This window comes from Haemaphysalis longicornis, unplaced genomic scaffold (assembly GCF_048455015.1).
Source record: "Haemaphysalis longicornis isolate Haplotype H1 unplaced genomic scaffold, Haemaphysalis longicornis Haplotype H1 scaffold_14, whole genome shotgun sequence".
In the NCBI taxonomy this organism is placed as follows: Eukaryota; Metazoa; Arthropoda; class Arachnida; order Ixodida; family Ixodidae; genus Haemaphysalis; species Haemaphysalis longicornis.
In genome coordinates this window covers 34,242,955-34,268,900 of record NW_027526245.1, presented here as the reverse complement: position 1 = coordinate 34,268,900, position 25,946 = coordinate 34,242,955, and the positions used below count along the sequence as shown (strand labels likewise).

The window sequence follows — 25,946 nt, the reverse complement described above, 5'->3', positions numbered from 1 at the left end:
CCAACGAGCCCCTCATTTCCAAACCATATATATATATATATAGTAAAAAATGGGTATAGCTTCTAACAAAACTGTTTATTGGTCGACGTTTCGATCGGGTGCCGATCTTTCTCAAGACATTTTGTATTTCTGTGCACGTATTTATAAGCTCGTCAAAATGTTGTCTTGAGAAAGATCGGCATCCGATCGAAATGTCGACCAATAAACAGTTTTGTTAGAAGCTATACCCATTTTTTACTATTTGCTACGGCAACCAAAGACAGCCCTCCTCGCAATCATATATATATATATATATATATATATATATATACATTATGGCGAGGTTTATTGGCAGGACGGCAGCAACGCGTTGGAACGCAGAGAGGCTCAGCTGAGTCCGAAGGCGTTCTGCCGTGCGCGCTCAGCTCTCGTGACAACAGACTGGTGATGATGATCTTGAGTCTTGCCATGATGATGATGCAGACCGCATGAGGTAATACGCTCCACTGGCTATTCTTCCAAGTTCACCGCTGTGTAGCTGCGCTGGTAGCGTTACGTCGATGGTTGCAAATCTTCCTCGTTACAATCACCCCCCGCGGCGAAAAGAGCAAACCTTGCGACTTAGGGACACGACAAAATAAGACGATCGTAGTATGGCTTGAGGCGCTGAATGTGGACAATTTCGCGTCCGCTACGGCGAAGATCCGTCGAAGGCGTCAGTGGCTCCACGACATAGTTGACGGGAGAGGTACGCTCCACTACACGGTATGGGCCGTGGTACTTCGAAAGAAGCTTGCTGGATAGGCCGGCAGTAGTAGACGGTATATAGAGCAAGACAAGAGAGCCGGGAGAAAATTCAGCTGATGGCTTGGAGTCATCACGACGGTGTTTTTGTTGTGACTGCTCTTCCATAGTGAATGCGCGGGCAAGCTGTCGGCACTCCTCGACGTGCGAAGTAGTCTCAGAAATCAGCGCGTATTCTGAGGCGTCTGGTCGATACGGAAGGATGGTATCCAAGAGACACGACGGTTCGCGTCCGTAAAGATTGATCGATTGATTGTAGGGTTTAACGCACCGACGCAACGCAGGCGATGAGGCGCGCCGTAGTGGAGGGCTCCGGATTAATTTTGACCACCTGGGGATCTTTACAGTGCGCCGAAATCTCGTACACACGGGCGTTTTTGCTTTTCGCCTCCATCAGAAAAGCGGCCGCCGCGGCCGGGAATCGAACCCGCGACCTAGTGCTCAGCAGCGCAACGCCTTAGCCACTGAGCCACCGCGGCGGGTGCGTCCGTAAAGAAGAGAGAATGGGGAAAAGCCTGTAGTGGCCTGCTGAGCGGTGTTGTAGGCGTACGTTATAAATGGGAGGACCTGGTCCCAATTCGTGTGGTCCGAAGAGACATACATTGCTAGCATATCGCCCAGGGTACGGTTGAAACGCTCCGTAAGGCCATTAGTCTGTGGGTGGTAGGCTGTAGCGGTCCTGTGGGTAACGCGGCATGCTGCGAGTAGGGCTTCAATACACGGCCCCTGTAGCTGAGCAGTTCACGAGGCGCACAGTGCCGGAGCACGAAACGATGTAAAAGGAACTTTGCGACGTCGCGCACAGTGCCGGCTGGTAATGCGGCTGTTTCAGCGTATCGGGTGAGGTGGTCGACGACGACTATAATCCAGCGGTTGCCAGTAGCCGTTAACGGTAAAGGCCCGTACAAGTCAATACCAACACGATCAAAAGGTCGGGCTGGGCATGGCGACGGCTGCAGAGCACCTGCCTGTGGGTCCGGTCAGCTTTCGGCGCTGTCAGTCGGCACAAGAGCGAACGAACTTGCGGACAAACGTGTACATTCCGCGCCAGTAGTAGGGCAGCCGGACGCGCTGGTATGTCTTGAGCACTCCGGAGTGGGCACACTGCGCATCTGCGTGAAAGCAGTTGCAGATTGTAGAGCGCAAGTGGCAAGGGATGAAAAGCAGCCATTTTCGGCCTTCGGAGAGGTAGCTACGGCGGTAGAGAAGCTCATCACGAATGGCGAAGTGGCGCGCTTGACGGCGGAGGGCTCGGGGTGCTGATATCGTCACCGGGTGTGAAAGGACAGCCAAAATTGAAGAAATCCACGGGTCTTTGCGCTGTTCGGCTGGCATGTCAGCAAAAGGAAGCGGTTCGCCAACACTGTCTGCAGCGTCGAGAGATGCAGAAGCGAAGGTGACAGGCGAGCGAGATAGCGCATCGGCATCGGCATGCTTGCGGCCAGAGCGGTATATCACACGGATATCGTATACCTGGAGCCGAAGAGCCCAACGCCCAAGTCGTCCGGATGGGTCTTTCAACGAAGGCAGCCAACAAAGAGCGTGATGGTCCGTCACGACATCGGATTGGCGACCGTATAGGTAGGGGCGAAATTTGTCGACGGCCCATACGACGGCTAGACATTCTTTCTCCTTGACGGAGTAGTTGGATTCCGGCTTAGTAAGAGTACGGCTTGCGTAAGCGACGACATACTCGTCAAATCCTGCTTTTCGCTGCGCAAGCACAGCGCCCAAGCCGACATCACTGGTATCAGTATGAATTTCCGTCGGCGCATGTGGGTAAAGTGCCGGAGAATGGGTGGAGAGGTCAAGAGGGAGCGTAACGTGGAAAACGCCTCATCGCATGTCGGTGACCAAGCAAAAATGTCTTTGACTCCGCTTAGAAGCTTGGTTAATGGTGATATCACGGCGGCAAAGTTAGGGACAAATCGACGAAAATAGGAACATAGTCCAATAAAACTTCGTAGTTCTTTCATGCTGGTCGGTTTGGGAAACGCAGCAACAGCTTGAAGTTTAGCTGGATCAAGGAGAACGCCATCCTTTGAGACTATATGACCCAAAATAGTGAGCTTCCGGGCAGCAAAATGGCACTTCTTAAGATTGAGTTGAAGGCCGGCATCGGTCAGGCATTTCAATACTTGTTCCAGGCGCTCGAGGTGTGTGTGAAATTCGGGGAAAAACACAAGGATGTCATCTAAGTAGCATAGACATATTTTCCATTTGAGTCCTCGCAGTATAGTGTCCATCATTCGCTCAAAGGTAGCGGGAGCGTTGCACAGTCCAAACGGCATCACGTTAAATTCGTACAACCCGTCAGGGGTGACGAAGGCCGTCTTGGGACGATCAGCGTCTGCCATAGGGACCTGCCAATACCCAGATCGCAAATCCAAAGAAGAGAAAAACTCTGCACCTTGCAAGGAGTCGAGAGCGTCATCGATGCGGGGAAGAGGGTATACGTCTTTGCGAGTGATCTTGTTCAAACGACGGTAATCGACACAGAATCGGATGGAGCCATCTTTCTTCTTAACGAGGACAACGGGTGACGCCCATGGGCTGTTTGAAGGGCGTATAACACCTCGATAAAGCATGTCGTCGACTTCTCCTTCTATAACCCGACGTTCAGCGGCCGACACGCGGTATGGTCGTTGCCGTAACGGCGAGTGGGACCCCGTTTCAATGTTGTGGCTCGACAGAAGAAAATAGAAAGTGGGAACTGGGCGCCGATGCGGAAGGAGTGAGGGCACTAACTGGTAGCGATGATGGGTCGTCGGGTACTTCGGCTAGGAGGTTGGTGTCGAGGGGCTCGACACAACCAATGCACTCCCCGCGAAGCACAGTGAACGCCGACGTGGATGGATTAGTGATGTACATAGCAGAAAGGCCGTTTTCAAAGGAGAGGACGGAGAAAGGGAGAGGGATGTTCTTGCGCCGGGAAAACAGTTGTGATGGGTTGAAAATTACGATCGAATCGAGGAGGGAAGCACAGGACACTGGTACTAACACTGAAAGTTTACAATCTAAGAGTGCATGACATCTTCCATGATGTTGCCGGGGACGCTTGTTAGAGAAATGGGTGGATAGTTTAGTGGACAGTTTTTATCACCGGACTTGTAGATGGAAACGACCTTGCCGATTTTCCAGTCATCTGAAGATTCTTGGTTTTGGAGGAATGTCGGTATCTTCCGTAGCAGCGAGCTTGTGCGAGGGTAAAGGCAAATCGTTGAACTGGGCATCACACACGGGAAGCAACGCAACCTCAGCGCGGGCGCCATCCTAAAATGATATCATGAGAGCATGAAGTAAGCACCAGGAATTCAATGATCTAAAGGGCGTCCTGTACAACGACCCGGGCTGTGCATGCTGCGAGAGGTTCAACTTGTTCGGCGTTAGCTGTGCGAAGGCGAAAACCGGAAACACGGGTCGTCACTTTTCGAATCTTGCTGCATAGTTTTGCGTCCATGACTCAAACTGCGGCACCAGTGTCAACAAGCGCAAGGGTGGCGACTCCTTCAACAAAAACGTCAATCACATTCGTAGGATAAACATGAGGGCTTGCGTGTGTCGTGGTCGTCGCAGTTCTTGCCTCGAGAACTGCGGCGACGTCGCAGTTTTCCTGGGGAGTGGCGGGGCGACGTCGCATGGGGGACACTGAACGACGATGCGGGGACGGTGAACGGCGGTTAACTATCGGTGCCTCCGATGGAAAAGAGTAACGCGACGGCTCCATTGGTGCGTGGTCGTTCGACAGATTCGGCGTGTAGACAGGGTAGGCAGGAGCTCGGTAGGCGTCAGTGAAGGGGGAAACTCGGCGGCGGCAGAAACGCGCAACGTGACCGGGAATACGACAGGCGAAGCAGATGGGCCGGTTGTCGGGCGTGTGCCATGGGTTGCTGTGGAGCGGTGCCGAGGAGGCCGGAGGAAGATAGGGCGGCGGCTGCGGGCGGCGTAAAGGCACGTAAGCGGTAGGAGTAGCCTGCCGTGTCGCAACTTCAGCGTATAGTGGCGCCGCTACAGGCAACGGCTGGGGAGCAGCCGGCGTGGTCGGCAAGACTTCGGCGACTTCTTCCCTAACTATTCGACGGAGCGGCGACGACAAGCAAGGATCTGGTACCGATGACGATAGCAGGGATGTACAAGGCAGGAGAGAGATCTGCCGCGCCACCTCTTCTCGAACAAGCTCCTTGATGCGGTTCAGTAGCGAGGGGTTGTCGTCGACTGCCAGGCCACAGAGCGGCTCCTCACGCTCCACAGGGCGGCGACGAGTGAGGCGACGTTGCCTCCGCAGCTTGTCATAGCTTTGTAACAAGCTGATCACGTCTCTGACGCTTTGAGGGTTTTTCGCCAGCAGCATCTGGAACGCATCCTCATCTATTCCCTTCAGTATATGTTTGATGGTGTCTTGCTCAGGCATGGAAAAATCCACGCGCCTGCAAAGGTCGACCACATCCTCGATGTAGCTGGTTAAGTTCTCGCCAGCCTCTTGAGCTCGCTCTCTCAAACACTGCTCCGCGCGAAGCTTGCGAACCGCTGGCTGGTGAAATAGCGCCGAAAAGTTCGTTTTGAATGCGGTCCAGGTTGCGCGATCCTCTGGGTGGTTGTGATACCATTTTTCAGCAAGTCCCCTCAAAGAGAAACTCACCTTATTTAGCTTCATAGCATCGTCCCACTTATTGTGCGCGCTTACCCTCTCGTAAGCCGCAAGCCAATCTTCAACGTCCTGGTCTTCTGCGGCAGTGAACATCGCCGGGTCACGCTCGCGGATCACCCCGGAGCAGATGACAGCCGATGGTGAAGGCGATGTCGTGTTTCAGGCGTCGCTAGGCATGGCTTAATCAGCGGTAGAAGGCAAGGTGCGACTCCGGAGTTCCAGGCTTGCGTTTACACGGGGTGCAGCTGAGGAGCGGGACGAGGATGGAATCCGCACACTCCACCAAAATTATGGCGAGGTTTATTGGCAGGACGGCAGCAAGGCGTTGGAATGCAGAGAGGCTCAGCTGAGTCCGAAGGGGTTCTGCCGTGCGCGCTCAGCTCTCGTGACAACAGACTGGTGGTGATGATCTTGGGTCTTGCCATGATGATGATGCAGGTCGCATGAGGTAATACGCTCCGCTGGCTGTTCTTCCAACTTCACCACTGTGTAGCTGCGCTGGTAGCGTTACGTCGATGGTGGCAAGTCTTCCTCGTTACAATATAAATATATATATATATATATATATATATATATACATATATATATATATATATATATATATATATATATATATATATATATATATATATATATATATATATGTATGTATTTATATATATATATATATATATATTGCAGGAAAATATTTCTTGGACACCGGCAAGTCGTAGCAAAAAAAGAAAAGAAAGACACACGTCGAAAAAAAAAAGGTTTAACGTTTCGGCCGAGGGACCGGCCTTCGTCAGAATAACCTGACGAAGGCCGGTCCCTCGGCCGAAACGTTAAACCTTTTCTTTTTTCGACGTGTGTCTTTCTTTTTTTGCTATATATATATATATATATATATTGTAACGCGGAAGACTTGCCACCGTCGACGTAACGCTACCAGCGCAGCTACACAGCGGTATATATATATATATATATATATATATATATACAATATAGTATATGAATAAAGTACGATGGCGCCCGCAAAAGTGTACAGTAAAAGAGAAGACTCAAGGGTAACGAACGACCATGTGTTAACGTTTCGGCTTGCCCTAAGCCGAACCGTTAATACATGTTCGTTCGTTACCCTTTAGTCTTCTCTTTTACTATATATAGATATATATATATATAGTCGTGAAGTAGAGTCCTTAGTTGCTGCAGGAATACGCACAAAGTAGAAGTACGCTCTTCGGAGACTTTATTTCCAACGTTTCGACCTGAGACAGGTCTTCCTCAGGAATGAAAGCTTTGGGTAAAATCGTACGGACTCAGAGTGGGGGCGGCGCCCCGAAACACAAGCCACATGGGAAACAAACACACAAACGGCCACACACAGCATACAGAGCTTATTCTGCCAAAGGCAGGCGAGAAAAAGCCATCAAAAAAAAGCGAAAGGAAGAGGGAGGAACAAGGTGGCAAGGAGGAGGCAAGAAAGAGGCAAGGAGGAACACACTGCATGAACGCGGGTTGTGGGGATAACAGAAAATGCGACGAGTTCACGGGTGGCGAAAGGCCCAAAAACATCCGGTGTCTCCAGGAGGGAAAAACTCCGGGAGGGAGCACAAACATAATGGTAGGTTGTTGGTCTTACAATATACAACCTCACACCTGGAGCAACAGGCTGCCTGTAAACATCAGACCGTGCAATGCCCTGCGCGGGAAGGGCCGATAGCAAAAGGACAACAAAACTACAAGGTGTCGTATGTCCCGGGGTCACTATGCTTCAATGGTCATGCAGCGTACGAATTACAGTCATAGTCCCAGGACTCTCATTAAGACCTGCCTCCAGGGTATTAAATTTGTAGATTAAGTAAGACTCACATTGTTCTCGCTCCCTACAGCTAGAAAAACTGCTCTGTAGAAGCGTGACTTTAATGTCATCGAAAGAGTGATTTTGCATCGCTAGGTGTCTGGACAAGGGAAGGTTTGGGAGTGCCTTGGTGTGATAGTGGTGATTGTTATATATATATATATATATATATATATATATATATATATATATATACATATATATATATATATATACATATATATATATATATAGGGAGCAGTGGAACTTTGAAGATGGTAGAGAAGACAAGAAACGAAAACTTTGAACAAGGTAAAAGCACGATTGTTGCCAACGCTTCAGCAAAGAGACTTGCTTTCGGTAGGGCCTGAAACGTTGGCAACAATCGTGCTTTTACCTTGTTCAAAGTTTTCTTATATATATATATATATATATACACAGTAGTGTCCCAACTACACTCCTGAATGAGCCACAGGCCAAAATGTTTGGGAATAACGACTGATCCAAGGTATAACTTTGCAGGTACTCAAAGTATCCGGACATGGAATCGAGCTATGTGAAGAACGGGCGGGACGCCACGGAGGCTCGCAAACTCACCGGCAGCGCCATCCACGGTGGAATGAATCCCCTGTATTTCTTCAGTTCGGAGTACTTCTACCTCACGGACGACAATGACTACCGCCTCTCGCCCCAGGCTTTGTTCGCGCCAATGTACCAACTATCTGCGCCTGCCGCCGTGCGTTATGGCACGTTTGGCGTCGAAGTTGGCAGGGCGTCCTACAAGACATTCCTCGATGCGGGTGTTCCGGAGGATAGGTCTGAGACAACGCAACGATTTTCCGAATGCTTCGAGGCAGCCAAACAGGTGCGGCGAACAAAACCGTTTTTTAAAGACGATAGTCCTTCTTGGGCTACTTAAACCCAGAAATTTCGGTCTGTCTGTATGTCTGTCCGTCTATCTGTCTGTGACTCGATTCAGCCACCCGGCCAAAGCAAAACAATGCCTGCGCAAAAGTCTTATATAGTCACAGCTAAATGTACCCGTCTATGTCCGGTGTAATGGTCATACTTGTCAACATTTTTGAACAACAAAACATTACGCAAATATGAGGCAACAAATCAATACAGAAGTGATATTTGCAGTGTTCCTTTATAAAAATTCAAACAGGCTTGACTTCTGCGAAATTACATACTTCATCAACTGCAGAAAAAGAATTCACTCCGCCATCGCCTGCTGTCGCCCGTGCCACTATAGCTTCTGGTGCCATTGTAAGAAATCAACCGGCAACAGTTACGAAAGGTTCCACTAGATAGGTTCCACGTTCTGCTTGCAACGCTCGTGGAGTAGGGAAACGCGGTTCTATAAACGTTGAAGTAGGGCGCCTCGATTAACGCGCGTCTTCGCCGTACGGCAGCGTTCGCATCGGGACACCCGGTATGAAGCAGTGCAACGCGGAAAATTTAAAATGATTTAAGCAAACATTTGGCGTCTTTACCTTGGGAGGAGCGCGACGCAAGAGGAACACCATGAGAGGTGAGCGGTAAAACGAAGGGGGCATTTACTTCGCAAACGCCGATAAAGACTATCGTCTTTTGACGGCATTTGCAACGAAAGGAGCAGATACGCATGCCAATTTTTTTTGCTACTCTTTCGCCAATGTAAAAAAACATCCGTCTACCCTTGCGACACGCTTGAGCTCCAATAACAAGTAGAAGCTGTCCGCTCTCAAGCACGTTTTTAATGATACGAATAGTTTTAACTAGACCTTACATGGTGATCAGATGTGGCCTTTCCCTTATGCCTAATGCGGTACAGGGGTGAGACAGGTGAATCAGATTTGGGAGCAGTTTTTGGAGCAGCGAAATCTCGATTTTGGAGCAGACGAACCTTGATTTGGAGAAGAAGGACGACATTAAGTATGTCGTCTTTGGAGCTTAAAAAATCAAATTTTTGGCAACTCGGGGGAAGAGGGGCGGATGGGGGAGCGCGCTTTTTAATCGGTTTGGAACACACACAACACTGAAACAGCCTTCCAATAAAGTTTTTTCTACTAGAGTACTACAAGGTACGAACGTACTACCTTTTTACAAACCATTTTTAAATTCTTAGGCTTTATCCATTGATAGCGTGGAGTGGCGTTGAAAATATCGAATTGAAAAACTGAGCTATCGTGAGGCACTTTTATTATCTTGTGAATGCCAAACTTTTTTTGCAATCGCAGACTCGGCTTTACGCATAAGTGTAGAGCCGCGAAAAAAGTTGCGCAAAGAGAGGTGACAGTCGTAGCACCCCTCCAGCCCTCCTGTTTCAATCCCCAAGGTGCACGATCACTATGATCTCAATTTGAGTAACGTTGGTATGTTTAGCCACCTCCCTCTTGACATTAAATTTCACTTCATATAGATAAACCATTATTACTAGCATGCATTATTAGCCCGTCCCGCTATCAATCAATCGACCCGCCGCGGTGGCTCAGTGGCTAAGGCGTTGCGCTGCTGAGCACGAGGTCGCGGGTTCAATTCCCGGCCGCGGCCGCTTTTCTGATGGAGGCGAAAAGCAAAACGCCCGTGTGTACGAGATTTCGGCGCACGATAAAGATCCCCAGGTGGTCAAAATTAATCCGGAGCCCTCCACTACGGCGCGCCTCATCGCCTGCGTTGCGTCGCCGCGTTAAACCCTACAATCAATCAAGCTATCAATCAATCAATCAATCAATCAATCAATCAATCAGTCAGTTTATTATTACAAAAAATACATAACACGGGCAAAATATGCAGAAGGAGGTCCCATATTCGAAGACTGTAAGGGGACCTCCTGTGCAATGTAAAAGTGAAAAAAATGCTTTAATAAACGCAGGAGATAAACAGAGAACATCACTAACAGTGGGTACAAGCAAATAAAATAGGGATACACGTATGAAATACCATGGAAAAGTTATCAAGGTAATACACTTTATGAAAACATAAAACAATAAATAAGTGCATAACAGCAAAACACAAAATAAATGGAAGAACAAAAACTGGCTAGTCATTGAACATTGTATATTTGTTTTTCATTTCAATCAGTGTACGTGATGTTGTAATATCTAGGGGTAAGGTATTCCAAAGTGCGATCCCAGAAACATAAATGGTCTGCTTGCCGTAGTTAGTACGAACTTTGGGTAAGATGAAATTATTGTTGTGGGCAAACCTCGTGACATTAGTATTTGTCAGCAAAGATATTGAAGGTGATAGGTGTGGAAGTTGGTTGTTTATTGCCTTATATAAATACCGAGATTAAATTTGGTAAGTTCTTTAACCGTTAATATGTTATTATCATGAAGCAATGACTTAGCGTTACTCCGAAATGGGCTAGATGTGACAATTCTTATTGCTTGCTTCTGGATTGTCTGAATTGACGTGAGATGAGTGCTGTATGTGCTACCCCATGAAACAATGCAGTAAGAAATGTACGAATGAACGAAGGAAAAATATAATGACCTTACTTATGCCTGATCGAAATAAGGGCGAGCTTTAATTATTATTCTTATGCCGTAGGTCATTTTTTTTCTGATGAGTGCAATGTGTTGATGGTACTTTAGGTTACAGTCAAGTTCGACACCGAGAAACTGAGAGGAATCACTTACGGGGATGTTATTCTCAGCAATATGGATGGCGGGAGTAGAAGTTAAAGATTTATGGGGTGAAGTGAAGACCATGCGCAAATTTTGTTTTAGATGCGTTTATCTGTAAAATATTTTTAGTAAACCAAAACACCAACCTGGCCATATCAAAGTTTAATCTCTCAGTTAAAGATGTAAGGCTATTGGCGGAGTTAAAAATTGGGGTGTCATCTGCATATAGTATGCATGTAGAAGAAGAAAGGCAAGTAGGTAAATCATTGATATATAGGAGGAACAGGACTGGCCCCAGAATTGAACCTTGAGGAACACCAATGTTAGCTGTTTTTGATATAGAATATACATAAGAAGCTAATACCTTTTGTTTACGGTTACAGCTCTGCAGTAGCAGTAATGGTGGTCCAGTTATCCCAATATCTTCTAGTTTTTTAAAAATAATGTTATTATTGATTCTGTCAAATGCTTTTGTTAGGTCGATAAAACCGCCGCCAGAAAAAAAACAACCGCTGTCTATACACTGTTTAAGTTGGTCAGTGAGTGAAATAAGCGCAAGGTGACTAGAGTACCCGGTACGGAAGCCGCACTGACAGGGAGATAGAATGTTAAATTTATTTAGATAATTAGTTAGGCGTAATGATACCAATTTTTCAATGACTTTTCTCAAAAATGGTAATATGCAAATGGGACGGTAGTTGTTAAGCAGTGAAGTATCTCCTTTTTTATGTACTGGAATTATTTTACCCTGTTTGAGCTCTTGCGGAAACACGCCTGATATAAACATCAAATTAACAATAAAAGCGAGTACATTTGATATGAGATGGGCTACCATTATTATATGTGTGGAATGCAAACCATCGAGGCCAGCACTTGTTACTTTCAGGTTGCGTAGTACGTTGAGATGTTCGTCTGGCATCGAAGGAAACGAGAAAAACAAGTGAAGTAGGCGATCTAAGTCCACTTCATCTAATGGAGGCGGGGATGATTCGACTTGAAAGAAAAAGTTCGCAAAATGATTAGCAATATCAGTTGGGTCACTATAAGTAACATTGTTGTGAATCACTTCAGTTATGCAATTGCGATGTGTGCTTCTGCTTAAAAATTAATAATTTCCCATTTCTTTCGAGTGCTATTACCTGCATCCGTTAGTTTTTGTACATCGTACTTCCTTTTGGCTCCTTTTAACTGCGAGTTAAGTATGTATCAAAATTGTTTTTAGCGAGTGAGCAAGTTTATGTGATGCGGTGGCCTTTTGGTTTTTCTGTAGAGGTTATCACGTTTCCGCATTTCTGTGAGTAATCTGTCTGTCAACCATGGATTTTTTTCCGAAGCTATTACTTTTTTACGCTTTTCTTTATCGGTACAAGATTGAACTTGTGTTAGAAGTAAAGATGAAAATAGAGTGAAGCTTCCTGCGCGTTATTCATTAGATAACGTTATTAGATAACATTAGACCAGTCTATACTAGCAACTGCATCTACAAATTTTTCTGTGTTTAAAATGCATTTAATAAATGAAGTTAAATGTGGTTTCACAACAGGATTGAAACACAAGAAAATAGGATAGTGGTCAGTGATATCAATTTTCAAGACTGCAGCATCTGGTGGGGTCAGAAGATTGGACAACGCATGATTAATAAGTGAATCATTACTATTATAATTTGGTCTAGTTGGAATATTAATTAAACATTCAAACCCATAGCTGTTCAACGAGCTGAGATAGTTGATTGTATTAGGGGAGAGATCATCCAGTAAATTAATGTAATATCACCCATGATAATGACATTTTTATTTTCAAGTGAAATGGTATTAAGAGAATGCTGTAACTGTGCAAAATTCGGAAACGGGTGAAGACGGAGAGCGGTAAATACAACCAAATATAAAATTCTTGTTATCACGATTAAGAAAAGTGTTTTCAAATTCAAGCCAAACAGATTCACAATGACCTGTTTTTAATCCTAGATCAAATCTCCGTTTGCAAGAAATGTTTTTTTAGTACGTATATAGCTGCACCGCCATAGTTATTAGATAGTCTGTGACAGTAGTAAGGTGTGTAGGTAGGAAAGCAGAAAAGACTTCGATCGTCTTCCGAGAGCCATGTTTCAGTTATTCCAATGATGGAGAATGGGCTGGTAAATGATGAAATGAGATTATGGAACTCATCGGAGTGTTTTCGAAGGCTTCTTGCATTGAAATGAATTATTGAGTGAGAGTTATTTCCCACAAAGGAGTTAAGTTGAGCTGGTGAAAGGAAGGGCGAAATAGAAGCCATGTCTGGCACCTGCGCATCTTATACAAATGAAGGAGTTGGACAATTTTAGCCAGGTCAGCTTCGTCGCATATTCTGAATACTTTACTGTCCGCTGTCTTGCGTGCTTTGATTTGACAGTTAGTCGTCCATAGAAACATCCAGTTTTTCTCTTTCTTTAGGTCCAGAGCCTTGGAAAACAGAGCTTTGTTAGCAGGGGTGAGGTGTTCATTGGCAAACACAGGGCTGTGAGTTGTTTATGGAATGTTGATGTCACTCAAGCAGAGCTTCGCCTTACGGGCCTTGCTAATAAATTCTGATTTTTTGTCTCTTGAAGTGAAACGTGCGAGAATGTTTTTGTTGTTGAGTTTTGCAGCGGGAACACGGTGAAGAACGTCGAGATCAGTAGGCGACACCGGACACCCGATTTTTTCACCCATCGTTTTTAAGATGGCGACGCAGTCCTCGCCCTGCGTGCATGGCACACCTCTAACCTCGACGTTGTTCAGTCGCGAGTACTGTTAAAGCACGGCTATTTTTCTCGACATCGTGCGGTTTTCGGATTTTAGCGACTTGTTCTCTGCCGTTAAAGACGCGTTTTCTTTCCGCAGATCTTCCACAAGTTTTTCAGTGTATTCTGCACTAGCAACTAGTTCCGTCTAGGGCTATTTTCATTTTCACCACATCTACACCAGACGTTTCAAACTTCAGCAAGATCCTTCCAAAAACCGTGTCTTCCAATTTTTCGATTTGGGCGTTCAGCTTTTCCTCAAGTTCTTCAATCTTTTTTGCTAGCTCAACGTTTGTCGGCATAATGCACAGTCAATAAGCACTTCGGACAGGGGACAACTACAAAGGTGGGCAGCAGCGAGGCGCAAATGGGCAACTCAAGGATTCGCGAACAGCACGGGGCTTGGACCAACCTGCAGTGATATGGAATATTGCTTCAGTCAGTTGCTCCGTGCGCTGTCGCTGCTGCCGTTGGAACCCTGCTGACAGTCCCGGTGCTTTTATACCGTTGCTCGGCGAAGCTGGTGCCACCCAGTGGTGATATCCCAGATGACGCAGCCGTGTGTACAGCTGCGCAGTCTCGAAAGCCAGCACGTGCAGGAAGCGTCGTGACAGCAATCAGGACTGTCGGTGATGGAACAGCACCTCCCGAGTCAATGCGCAGGCGACCCGGCAACCGGACGAGTGAACTGCAGTGATATGGAATATTGCTTCAGTCAGTTGCTCCGTGCGCTGTCGCTGCTGCCAGTGGACACTGCTTGCAGATTTTGCGGCGATGCAGCCCGCGCCGCCACTTCTGCAGTGTCGATCGTCCCATTCCTGTCACTCGCAAGCTCCCTGTCAAAGGCATCAAAAATTCGGCGTCTTATAACACCGCAATGAGTCCAAAACTTCACTTCAGGCACGCACAGCGCCTCACACTCAAGGTGGAAACACGACGAATTCACGGGCACCACGCTGTTTTTGATGAACAACGTGGCCCCCGTTTTTCGAGTCGCGCAACTTCCCGCAACAAATCAAATTCCTACATGTAAACTAAGCCACCCCCATAACCAAAACCACGGTAGAAATCGGCGAAGAGCACTCTGCCTGAACCACGAGCAACTGCTTGGCCCTGCGGCCATGTTTTCCAGTCTCTGCCACACGAAGATGGTGGTGCCCAGTAATGTCGTTCCGGAGATACGGCACTAAGCGAATTGCCGTTCTTCATCAACTTGCACAAGTATTTTGTCGCCTCAGTACACATTAGTATTTTTCTACAAGGATATTGCAATGGTTTTCGATTGGAAAATCTTAAAAACTCACAGAGCATAACATACGTGCATTGTGACTTTCGAAAAATATATCCCGGGGACAATTTTATGCGGGCTTTTATTGCATGATAAATCAATTAAACCTTTACTAACAGCCCATCTTGGAGGTGCTTTAAAAGTATGCCGTCACTAAGCATTTTTCCGCACTGAAACTGACGGGAGCGTTAAAACCCCTGCCTCTCAGGCTGTTTTGGAGCAGTTTGGCGCAATTTTTGCAATTTTCAAGCTTTCGGAGCAGCCTGGCGCAGGAAAAAAAATTTGTGTCAAAACTGCGCAATATGCGCAGCTGTCTCACCTCTGGCCGTTTTATGATCAATAGGTGTTACCTTGTGATACCTGCAACCGATCTTTTATTGTAAAGGTAAACGGTCTGGGCACAGCGATTTAAACAATTCCTCAAACCCGCAATTATATGGCGGCAGATGACGCTACAGAACATTGAACTTAGAATAGCCAATTTACCGTATTTTCGCGATTCTAAGCACCCTGGTATTATAAGCGCCGCCCCCCAACATAAAAAGAAATTGCAAAAAAGTGTGCATGCGAATAAAAGCATCCCCCTTTCTGCGAGCGAGTGCGCCTTGCCCAGGTTATAGAATTAGTACAGCACAGGCCGCCCTGCCCTTGAGCCTTTCTCACCACTTGAGTCATTTAAAACAAATGTTTTACGGAACAAAAATAACATGCTGTCAGACACTGAGAGAAGCGGCTAAAGTGGTGCTACAAACACGAGTGGTATTGAGAGTGACTGAGTAGCAGACGTAAGCGGTGAGTTCACTTTCTGTGCGGGCGCACTTTTTTTCAGTTTTCGCTGTATAAAACATTATGCCTTGCGCCTGTCTCATCTATCTATTGGCGCCAAGAATGTGTATGTCGGGGGGTGGGGGTCATTTTAGATTTTGCGAACCTAAGCACCCGCCTCTTTTTTAATTGCGAGAGATTGCCCTACGGCATAACATGAAGTTTTAAAGGTACAAAATTGTCCCTGGTCCGCGCACTCACTGTTTCCGAGCGTTCCCCTTGATTTGGCTGTGTACGTCTGCACTTCCGCACTGAGTGCTAACCCCCAGGCTGCCAGAGAGAAGCCCCAACGAGGCACACGAGCTAGGCGGCTGTTTCATTTTTGTTTGTTCAATACATACTTCACATTCAATGAGAGATTCTTCAAGCAAGTTCATGGAGCGGCGATGGGTGCATCGATTTCCGTGACAGTCGTCAACCTGACGATGGAGGCACTCGAGGATCGTGTCCTCGCCTCTTTTGCACCGCAACCGAGGACGGTCCTGCGCTACGTTGATGACGGCTTTTGTGTGCTACCAAAAGACTCTCAACAGTCTTTCACTACTCACCTCAATAAAATGGAACCTGCAATCCAATTCACGACTGAGGAAGAGGCCGACGGGCGTCTGGCATTCCTATACGTCCTGGTGAAGCGCGATAGTCCGGGGCTGTCCTTTGCGGTGTTCAGAAAGACGACTAACACCGTAGTGACAATTTAAAGCGCAACAAATTTAGACACAAGACGAATGACACAAGGACAAGCGCTACTTCCAACTGGAAATTTTATTTACGAAACAACATATATATACGAAAATGAGGAAATACAAAAAAAAAACCACAGTGCATGTGCGCATAGTCCTAAATTAGAGTATGTGCGCACTGTACAGGCGCGCACACGCTCCTCATGCCATGGGCGTGCCCAGGAAGGCCAGCTGTTTTGCTGATAACGATACCGAGGTCGTGCTTACACAATCTTTGCCACCACGATGTATCTCAGCCGCCTCCATAATCTCCCGTGTGCGCTGATCGTGATCGCGAAAGACGACTGTACATTCATCAAATCGAGGCGAACACTTGCTGTTCTGGCAATGACTGGCGAGGTTCCCGCCCGTGTCTTTTTTCGCTCGATTGGCATGCTCACGGAGGCGTTCATTAAGGCACCGTCCTGTTTGTCCAATGTAGGCCCTATGGCAAGACAATGGAAGCTTATACACCACTCCTGCGGTGCAATCGACGTACTGATTTTGGTGCTTCACCCCGCACTTTTTATTTTCTTTCGGAACCGGGCACGTAACAGTGCAAAGCCGCGACAGTTTTTCCGGAGCAGACATCAAAACTTTGACGTCAACCCTTCCACCAATCTTTTTAAGATTGTGTGAGATGCCGTGTAGGTAGGGAACAACCACCACCTTGTTAGGTTGGTGGGTCGCCTGGTTACCTTGGTTGCCTTGCCCGATGCCAGCCCGTCTTTGCTTTGAACGAATTGCGTCGGCCACCGCTACAACCAAGTTTACGGGGTAACCTGCCGACCTTAGGCGACGCACTTGCAAGTGGAAACTGGTGTCTATAAGGTGCTCGCATGTTTTGTTCAAGGCACTGTTGAGACAGCTGGTGGCAATGGCTCGTTTCACCAGTTTGGTGTGAGCAGAGCTGAACGGCAGTAGCGGCTTCCGGCCGCGGGGGTCATACATTCAACAGACGTGTTTTCCCGAGAACTGAAGTCTCAGGTCCAAGAATTTGAGACTGCACTGCTTAGGGACCTCGTGTGTAACCTTTAGGGGGTTAAGACATGCCTCAAAAATCGCCAACGCTTGTGCCACATCTAGGGAAAACGCCTCTACGTCACTGCCAACCAACACCAAGAAATCGTCAACATATCGGAACACTTTTACAACCGTCGGCCCGAAGTGCGCCGTGCAGCCAAAGACATCCGCTCCAAAACTCCTGTCGTATGTACGACAGGTGTCAAGTCTGGCGCCGGATAATGAGAAAGAAAGGTGCGTGTCAGAAGGCGTGGATGTTCTTTTGCCGTGTGGGGTCCCCAAGACTACGTTGCCTGTTAAGAGGGTAGCGACCTACCTTAAGGACCATCACCTATGTCTTGTACAGTCCGATAAGGAAGGTGGGTTCGGGGTGTTTCCTTACGCTAAGTTTTTTGCTAAAGCTCACGAAGCTATTGGTTCCGTCTTTCGTGTCCGTGACAATGTCTCGTTGCGCAAAGTTAAACGGGAAGCAAAGGATCTGTGCAGTCAGCTCAACCTCGGCGGTTTGGTTAAGCAGATAGAGAGTAGCGCAAAAATGGGCCTGGAAATGTTTTTCACCGCTAAGACTCATAAAGTCGACACGACCTTTAGAGTTATCGTGTCTGAAAGGCAGACATGGCAGAAATGTGTAGCGGGTTTTCTGCAGCGCAAATTGAACCTGTTGAATGTAGATGACCCTTTTGGTACAGGGAATTCGGAGCAGGTGGTTGAATATCTGAGAGAGAATTCGGCAGTTGGGTTTAATGGGTTTTCTGTCGATGTTAAAGACTTATACCACTCCTTGCCGCATGACCTGATGCTAACCTGTGTTGAAGATGCCATTTTTGCTTTTGGTGCAGTACTGTTTCAGAATGAATGTGGCATTTCTGTTCAAGATTTTTTGGATGTACTGGGGCTCTACCTAAAATCAACGTATCTCCAGTGGGATGGTCACGTGTACATCCAAAAGCAAGGGGTCTGTATAGCCTCATGCGTTGCCCCTGTTTTGAGCAACTTGGTGATGGCCCACCTTGACAGGTTAATTGCTGACAGGCTAAAGGAGACGACGGTTGTAAAAGTGTTCCGATATGTTGACGATTTCTTGGTGTTGGTTGGCAGTGACGTAGAGGCGTTTTCCCTAGATGTGGCACAAGCATTGGCGATTTTTGAGGCATGTCTTAACCCCTAAAGGTTACACACGAGGTCCCTAAGCAGTGCAGTCTCAAATTCTTGGACCTGAGACTTCAGTTCTTGGGAAAACACGTGTGTTGGATGTATGACCCCCGCGGCCGGAAGCCGCTACTGCCGTTCAGGTCTGCTCACACCAAACTGGTGAAACGAGCCATTGCCAGCAGCTGTCTCAACAGTGCCTTGAACAAAACATGCGAGCACCTTATGGACACCAGTTTCCATTTGCAAGTGCGTCGCCTAAGGTCGGCAGGTTACCCCGCAAACTTGGTTCTAGCGGTGGCTGACGCAATTTGTTCAAAGCAAAGACGGGCTGGCATCGGGCAAGGCGACCAAGGTAACCAGGCGACCCACCAACCTAACAAGGTGGTGGTTGTTCCCTACCTACACGGCATCTCACACAATCTTAAAAAGATTGGTGGAAGGGTTGACGTCAAAGTTTTGATGCCTGCTCCGGAAAAACTGTCGCGGCTTTGCACTGTTACGTGCCCGGTTCCGAAAGAAAAGAAAAAGTGCGGGGTGAAGCACCAGAATCAGTACGTCGATTGCACTGCGGGAGTGGTGTATAAGCTTCCATTGTCTTGCCATAGGGCCTACATTGGACAAACAGGACGGTGCCTTAATGAACGCCTCCGTGAGCATGCCAATCGAGCGAAAAAAGACACGGACGGGAACCTCGCCAGTCATTGCCAGAACTGCAATTGTTCGCCTCGATTTGATGAATGTACAGTCGTCTTTCGCGATCACGATCAGCGCACACGGGAGATTGTGGAGGCGGCTGAGATACATCGTGGTGGCAAAGATTGTGTAAGCACGACCTCGGTATCGTTATCAGCACAACCGCTGGCCTTCCTGGGCACGCCCATGGCATGAGGAGCGTGTGCGCGCCTGTACAGTGCGCACATACTCTAGTTTAGGACTATACGCACATGCACTGTGGTTTTTTTGTATTTCCTCATTTTCGTATATATATGTTGTTTCGTAAATAAAATTTCCAGTTGGAAGTAGCGCTTGTCCCTGTGTCATTCGTCTTGTGTCTAAATTTGTTGCGCTTTAAATTTTCACTATGGAGTACCAACTAGCTCGAACCCTCACGTTGTTAAGACTAACACCGGCCGGTACCTACACTTTAATTCGGTGCATCCGTTAGCACAGAAGCGGTCTTGTCGTCTCCTGCCTTCTCCGCAGAGCGGACAGAATCTGCAGCAACCCAGAGGACCGGGTGGCGGAGAATGCGCGAATTCGCTACTAGCTTTCATCATGCGGTTACCCTGAGGGCTTTATCAACTCTTTTCAGCGGCAGCGCCCTCACCGTGCGCATGCTGCCGACGTTGGACTTCAAAAGCGGATGGAAATTCCGTACGTGCCCGGCATCAGCGAGGCTCTGTCACGCATACTCCGCTCATACAACGGGCAAACTGCACATCTGCCGTCTCGCCAACAAATCCATGAAGTTGGGAACGTGAAGGACAAGCTGCAGACAGAGAGGTATCCAGGAGTTGTCTACGTCATTCCTTGTGCAGAGTGCTATGACGTGTATATTGGCGAATCGGGAAACTTTGCGAAGCGCCTGCAGCAACATCGAAATGATGTAAACAAGAACCACGTGTCGACAAGAGCCCTTCCTGAGCACTGTGATACCACATCGCACACAATCAACTGGTCTGATGCACGTGTCCTCGCAAAAGAAAGGAATGCTACCTCACGCCTGCTACTGGAATCGCTTGACATACAGTCGACGGAACACACGCTGAATAGGAACGCCGGAAATCTGCCACCAATCTACGCAAGTTGTCTGCGCAGCGTTGTGAAACGTACTTAGGGTGATTATTTCCCTTCAAGATTTTATTCTGACCAAGGCTTCCGTGTGGAAGCCGAAACGTTAATTTCTTTCTTTTAAACTCGAAATAACTCCTGGTCGGCGGCCTGGTCTTTGTTCTTCAAAAATCTCAGAAGAGACCGGTACTGTGGTCCCCATACCCATCGCTTAGGATCTGGGGGTCTCCCAGGATGGAGCCCTGTTCCTCGAAGGTGTTGAATTGGGGTGTTTCTGAGACCTTAGAAACTCCACAACAGACGTCAGACGTCATGCTCTGGTGCAGGAGGTCCGCAAACAGGGCGTGATATCGGGCAGGTCAAGCGCGAGTAAACGCCACCCCAACTCGAAGCCACCGCTGAAAAACCTCCTCCCAACGAGCGAACCCAGTGGGGAGGTCAGTTTCACGCGGTGTAATTAAAGCACGCATGGCGCGGCGGAGGTTCTGTTTTTTCACCAACAGTTCTTCTACAGTATAAACTATAAGAGGTGGCAGTGGATGTGCGAGGTCTCTTCGGTGGCAGGCGCGATCTGCCGCAGCATGGGCAGGAAGCATATCTCGGCGAATCCAAAACACACGGACCGGGCCAGGGTAGGTGTCGATAATACCATGAATGGAAGCAGCAAGGCTTGTACACCGCGCAACGCGACGTCAATCCCGAATCCCTGCCCTTGAGTCTGAAAATTTCCAGCTTCACCCCACTAGTAACGATGATCATGATGGTTGGCGTTTAATGGAGCAAGGCCAACGAGGGCAAAGAGTGCCAGAGAAGAAATTATTTAATGAAGAGAAGTGATTACCACACAAAGGTAGGTATAAAAACGTGTAAACCGGACACAGTAAAATCAATTAAAGATAATGGTGATGGCTGGTGTATAGGGCCAGATTTGATTATGCGTGATAGGAAATGAGGTTTAAAAACTTAACGTCTGACAAATACTTCACGCGTTTCACCGTAACCATGGCATCATCACCCAGAAACAACGATGTATGTAGGGGAATATGTTGTCTGTAGAGTTCTCTGAAGTGTTTGTGTCGTGTTGTGTCGAGTGCCTTGCATTGAGTGAGATAGGGCCTCTCCACACCTGCTGCACTGGGGTCTTGAGGATCCCGTCAGCAGATACGAGTGCATTGCATGGGTGTGCCCTATCCGTAGCCTAGCCAAGGCGACTTCCGTGTGTCGTTGCGTGTCAGTGGTGTATGGTCCCAAGTGTAGTTTTATTACGTGTAGTTTGTTATCTTTCTGTTCATTCTACTGTGCTTTCCATTTCCTACGAATGTGTTGCTGAATTTGTGGCTTAAGGTCACTGTGTGGTGGTATCGTTATATCTACTGTGGTCCTGAGTGTGGCAACAGCGGCCTTCTGATCAGCAGCCTCAATGCTAGCATTCCCAGCGTGGCCTGGAACCCAGCACAACACCAGAACAAGTTTGTGGGCATATACAGACATGATAGTGCTGAAAAGCATACTGAAAAGTCTTTTTTGCATGGCTTGTGTGATGCCAATGCAAGCACAACGCTCAAAGAATCTGTATACATGATGTACTTCGAGATTTTGTGTTGAAGAATGTGTTGTGTAATGAGTAAGATGCCATATGCTTCAGCTGAGTATATTGTGGTGTATGTGCTCATGGTTCTGAATGCATCAAAGTTTGTCCCATGATGCGTCACTATAAAACTCTGCACATTGATAATATACTGCAGGAACAAGAAGGGCTGCAAAATTGCAGTTTGTGGTACCCTGGTTTTATCAATTTTTATGAAGGAAGTCACAACACACAGGAGGCTGAAGCTGCCGGGGTGGTAAAACAACAGTAAAAGATGTGTATATTTCCAAAAAGGAGATGTCGAAATCCGAAGCTTCCTGTCTCACTCTAAGTGAGAACGGCAAAGGAATGCACGGCGATTTACAAACAGCGTTGATGTGGATGTATCATTAAAAACGGGTTTGAAATGATGGTTATTCAGGTATGAAATTTTAAAAGCGCAGAGCAAGTCCATGTACGTTCGTTGTTCCTGAAGGCACCAGTTCTTACACTCAGCATACAAATTCTGGGCGGGCTAGTGCGGAACGCCCCCGACGCAAGGCGAAGGGCCAAGTGGAGAACTGGATCAAGAATCTTCAGTGTTGTTTTTGATGGTGACCCATACAAAACACTGCCGTAGTCTAACCGAAACCCGACTAAGGTGGTAAAGACCCGGAGAAGCAGTTCTTTGTCTGCACCATAGGATTGGTGGGAGATGACCTTGAGAATGTTTAGTGATTTGAGACATTTATGTTTAAGTGCTTTGATGTGTGGGATCAACGTGAGCTTTTCATCAAATATGACGCCTAAATACTTGCGGTCCCTTTTCACAGGAATAGATGCAAGGTTAAGAGTAATTTCAGGGTCCACAATAATGCCGCGCTTGCGGGAGAACACAACACAAGTACTTTTGCCAGGGTTTTGTTTAACGCCGTTACGGTCCGCCCAGCTAGCAGGTTTCTTAAGACCGAGCTGTACTTGACGTTCGCAAATTGACAGGTTACAGGATTTAAGCGATATTTGCACATTGTCTACATAGACGGGACAGGAAATGGGTGGCGGCAATGCCTTTCGGAGGGAGTTCATCTTAACTATAAACAATGTGCAGCTTAGAACTCCACCTTGCGGCACACCATTTTCCTGCGCATATATATTGGAAAGTGCAGTGCCAACGCTCACTCGAAAGGTTCTTTCGGACAAATAACTACAAAGAGTGTTCATCATGTTGCCTGAGACACTAAATGACTTAAGGTCCCTGATGATGCCATAGCGTCAGGCTGTATCATAAGCTTTTTCAATATCGAAAAATAAAGTAACGCAGACCTGGTTATGAACACATGCATTTTTATCAAGAATCAGTGCAACAAGTTGATCATTGGTAGATCGCTCCACCCTGAAGCCTGCCTGGCAGCCCTCGAGAAGACCGTTGTACTCCATAAAGTACACGAGCCTACGGTTTTTCATCTTCTCGGGGAGCTTACAAAGGCAGCTTCTCGGGGGAATGGGTCTATAGCTGGCAGAAGAAGAAGGGTCTTTCCGCTCCTTCGGAAAGGCCACAACTATGGCCTCCCTCTAAGACCTTGGAAGCTGCCCCGAAAGCCATATCTGGTTGTATAGGTGTAGGAGTGTCTCAACAGTGTTTGCATGTAGGTGTATCATGGTGTATGTAATGCTGTCTGCCTCTGGAGCTGAAGGCTTACAAGTGGCAAGAGCAACCTTCTGCTCATAAAGTGGGGATTCAGTGTTCTAAGCAGAATTCGACTTGTTCTTCTCTCGTAAGGGCTTCTTTTCTGCAGGTGTTTTGTATTGCATGAAAGTGTTAGTGTAGTGTGCTGAGCTGGACACGTGTTGGAAGTTTTGTGCGAGTGTGTTACCATAGTCTTCCAGTGTGTCCCCTGTTCTACTAACCAGGGGCAGGCTGTGTGTCTGTTGTCCTTTTAGTTTTCGTATTCGTGTCCAGACTTTTCGTGTGTCCGTGTAGGAGTTTATTGAAGTTTATTGAAGTCCGTGTAGGAGTTTATTGAAGGAACGCAAACTACCTAGTTTGGCCTCATGGCGCACACGTTTTCCTAACGCCCTCGCCCGTTTGAACAAAAGCAGGTTACCCTACGTGGTATACTGACGAAGGATACCCCGCGTCTTGTTCTGGGCCTCTCACAATCGCCTACACTCCTCATTCCACCACGGCCTCCTCTGATTGCGCGAGGCACCAGAAGCGTGGGGATTGGACTTTTGGGCGGCGTCGAGGATGTGTGCCGTGAGAAGGTGGGTAGCATCTTTAATGTGTAGGTTTCTTATGGCTGTGTAGTGTAGTTTGGATGTCTCTGTAAAGGTATTCCAGTTAGATCTTGCTTCATTGAACCTGTTCTGGGAAGATGGACTGCATGGGCCTTTACCTATCTATCTTAGTGATGTGGCGAAGTGGTCACTACCAAATGGGTTAGTGCCCACCCCCCCCCCCACTCCAGATGAGGGAAGATTGATTGATTGATTTTAGGGTTTAACGCGCCGACGCAACGCAGGCGATTAGGCGCGCCGTAGTGGAGGGCTCCGGATTACTTTTGACCACCTGGGGATCTTTATCGTGCGCCGAAATCTCGTACACACGGGCGTTTTTGCTTTTCGCCTCCATCAGAAAAGCGGCCGCCGCGGCCGGGAATCGAACCCGCGACCTTATGCTCAGCAGCAGAAGAGGAAAGAGAACTGCGGAGCCAATAGCCAAGTCAAGATATGAGTACGTGTTGTGTCCTATATTAATGTATGTGGGTTTATTTTTGTTGAAGAGGCATGCTCCTGTAAATATCAGAAATTTCACTATCAGGTGACCTCGGGCATCCATGCGAGAAGAGCCCCAAAGAGAATATTGTGCATTAAAGGGACACTGAAGTGATATGTAAACATTGCGGGATTACTAGCGCAAATTGTAGTCCAGAGTCCCCAGGCCATGTTTCGACCACTCTAGGCGCGTTTACGCGGTTTTATTTAGTAGAAAAACTAATTCGAAAATGCTGTCCTCCTCTCTTTACGCTCGCCCATTTTCTGTGGCGTTTTCGTGTGATGTCAGGAGGGGACGAGCTGGCAATTGGCTGCGCCACGGCTGCGCTACTGCACGGCTCCCCGGCCGCAGTCGGCCCAGCGTTTCGTCCGCCGGCCGCCGGCGGGTCGTCGCAATCAAGGAGGTTAAAAAAAATTGCTTGGTCGCAATTCGTTCGCTTAGTTGAAAGGAAGCCAGGACACGTTTGTGAATGGAAGAATGTGCCTTTCTTTACTTGGTTTGTTTGTACACTGTATCTAGCTCCAAGTCAAGGTCGCTTCACACAAGCGCTGCACAAGCTCACATGCGACGCTTCGCTGACTGGTACGCCAGTAGGAAAATATAAGGCCTCTTGAAGGCGGGAGAAGAGTCAGCGAAGTCAATATAGGTACTAAGGAAATAAAATCAACTGATATTTTTACCGTACAGCGTAAAACTAGGGCGCGGGAAGCACTTTTTTGCGCTGGGCGAACAAGCACAGCGGTCAGCAGCACGACTACGCATCTGCCAACGCTTTTCCGTCTACGAAATGCAATTGCTAGACGTGAGCTACTGTGGAAACTCGGGCGACGCTTACTTCACGATCGCAGTACAACAAATAGTCACCTAAGCTGCTTGAAATGCCAAAACTAAATAAAAGTGTAAACCGGTTGTACAATATATACCCTATATTAGCAAGGCTTGCGCGTCCCGCTCCGTGGCTCAGTGTTCTGGGGCGCTAGGTGTGTCACCGCAAATGTTTTGCAAGTCACGAGTTCGAATCCCCGCGGGTACTTGCGTTTTTTTTGTAAGTTAACTTTCTTGTTTTCCGCCGATGTTTTCTATATTGAGTTCACCTTTTTTTGGGCCGCAACGTTCATGGCTACACGAACTAGTTCACAAAACGCGCGCAGGCTGGCACTGGCGCGCTAGCGAGTTCTCG

General features: G+C 47.5%; 1 pseudogene; it reads right to left on the bottom strand.

Annotated features, from left to right (window-relative positions):
* Positions 1 to 1,779: 1,779 nt before the first annotated feature.
* Positions 1,780 to 25,946, bottom strand: part of LOC144164839 (uncharacterized) — a 45,733-nt pseudogene continuing 21,566 nt past the window's right edge.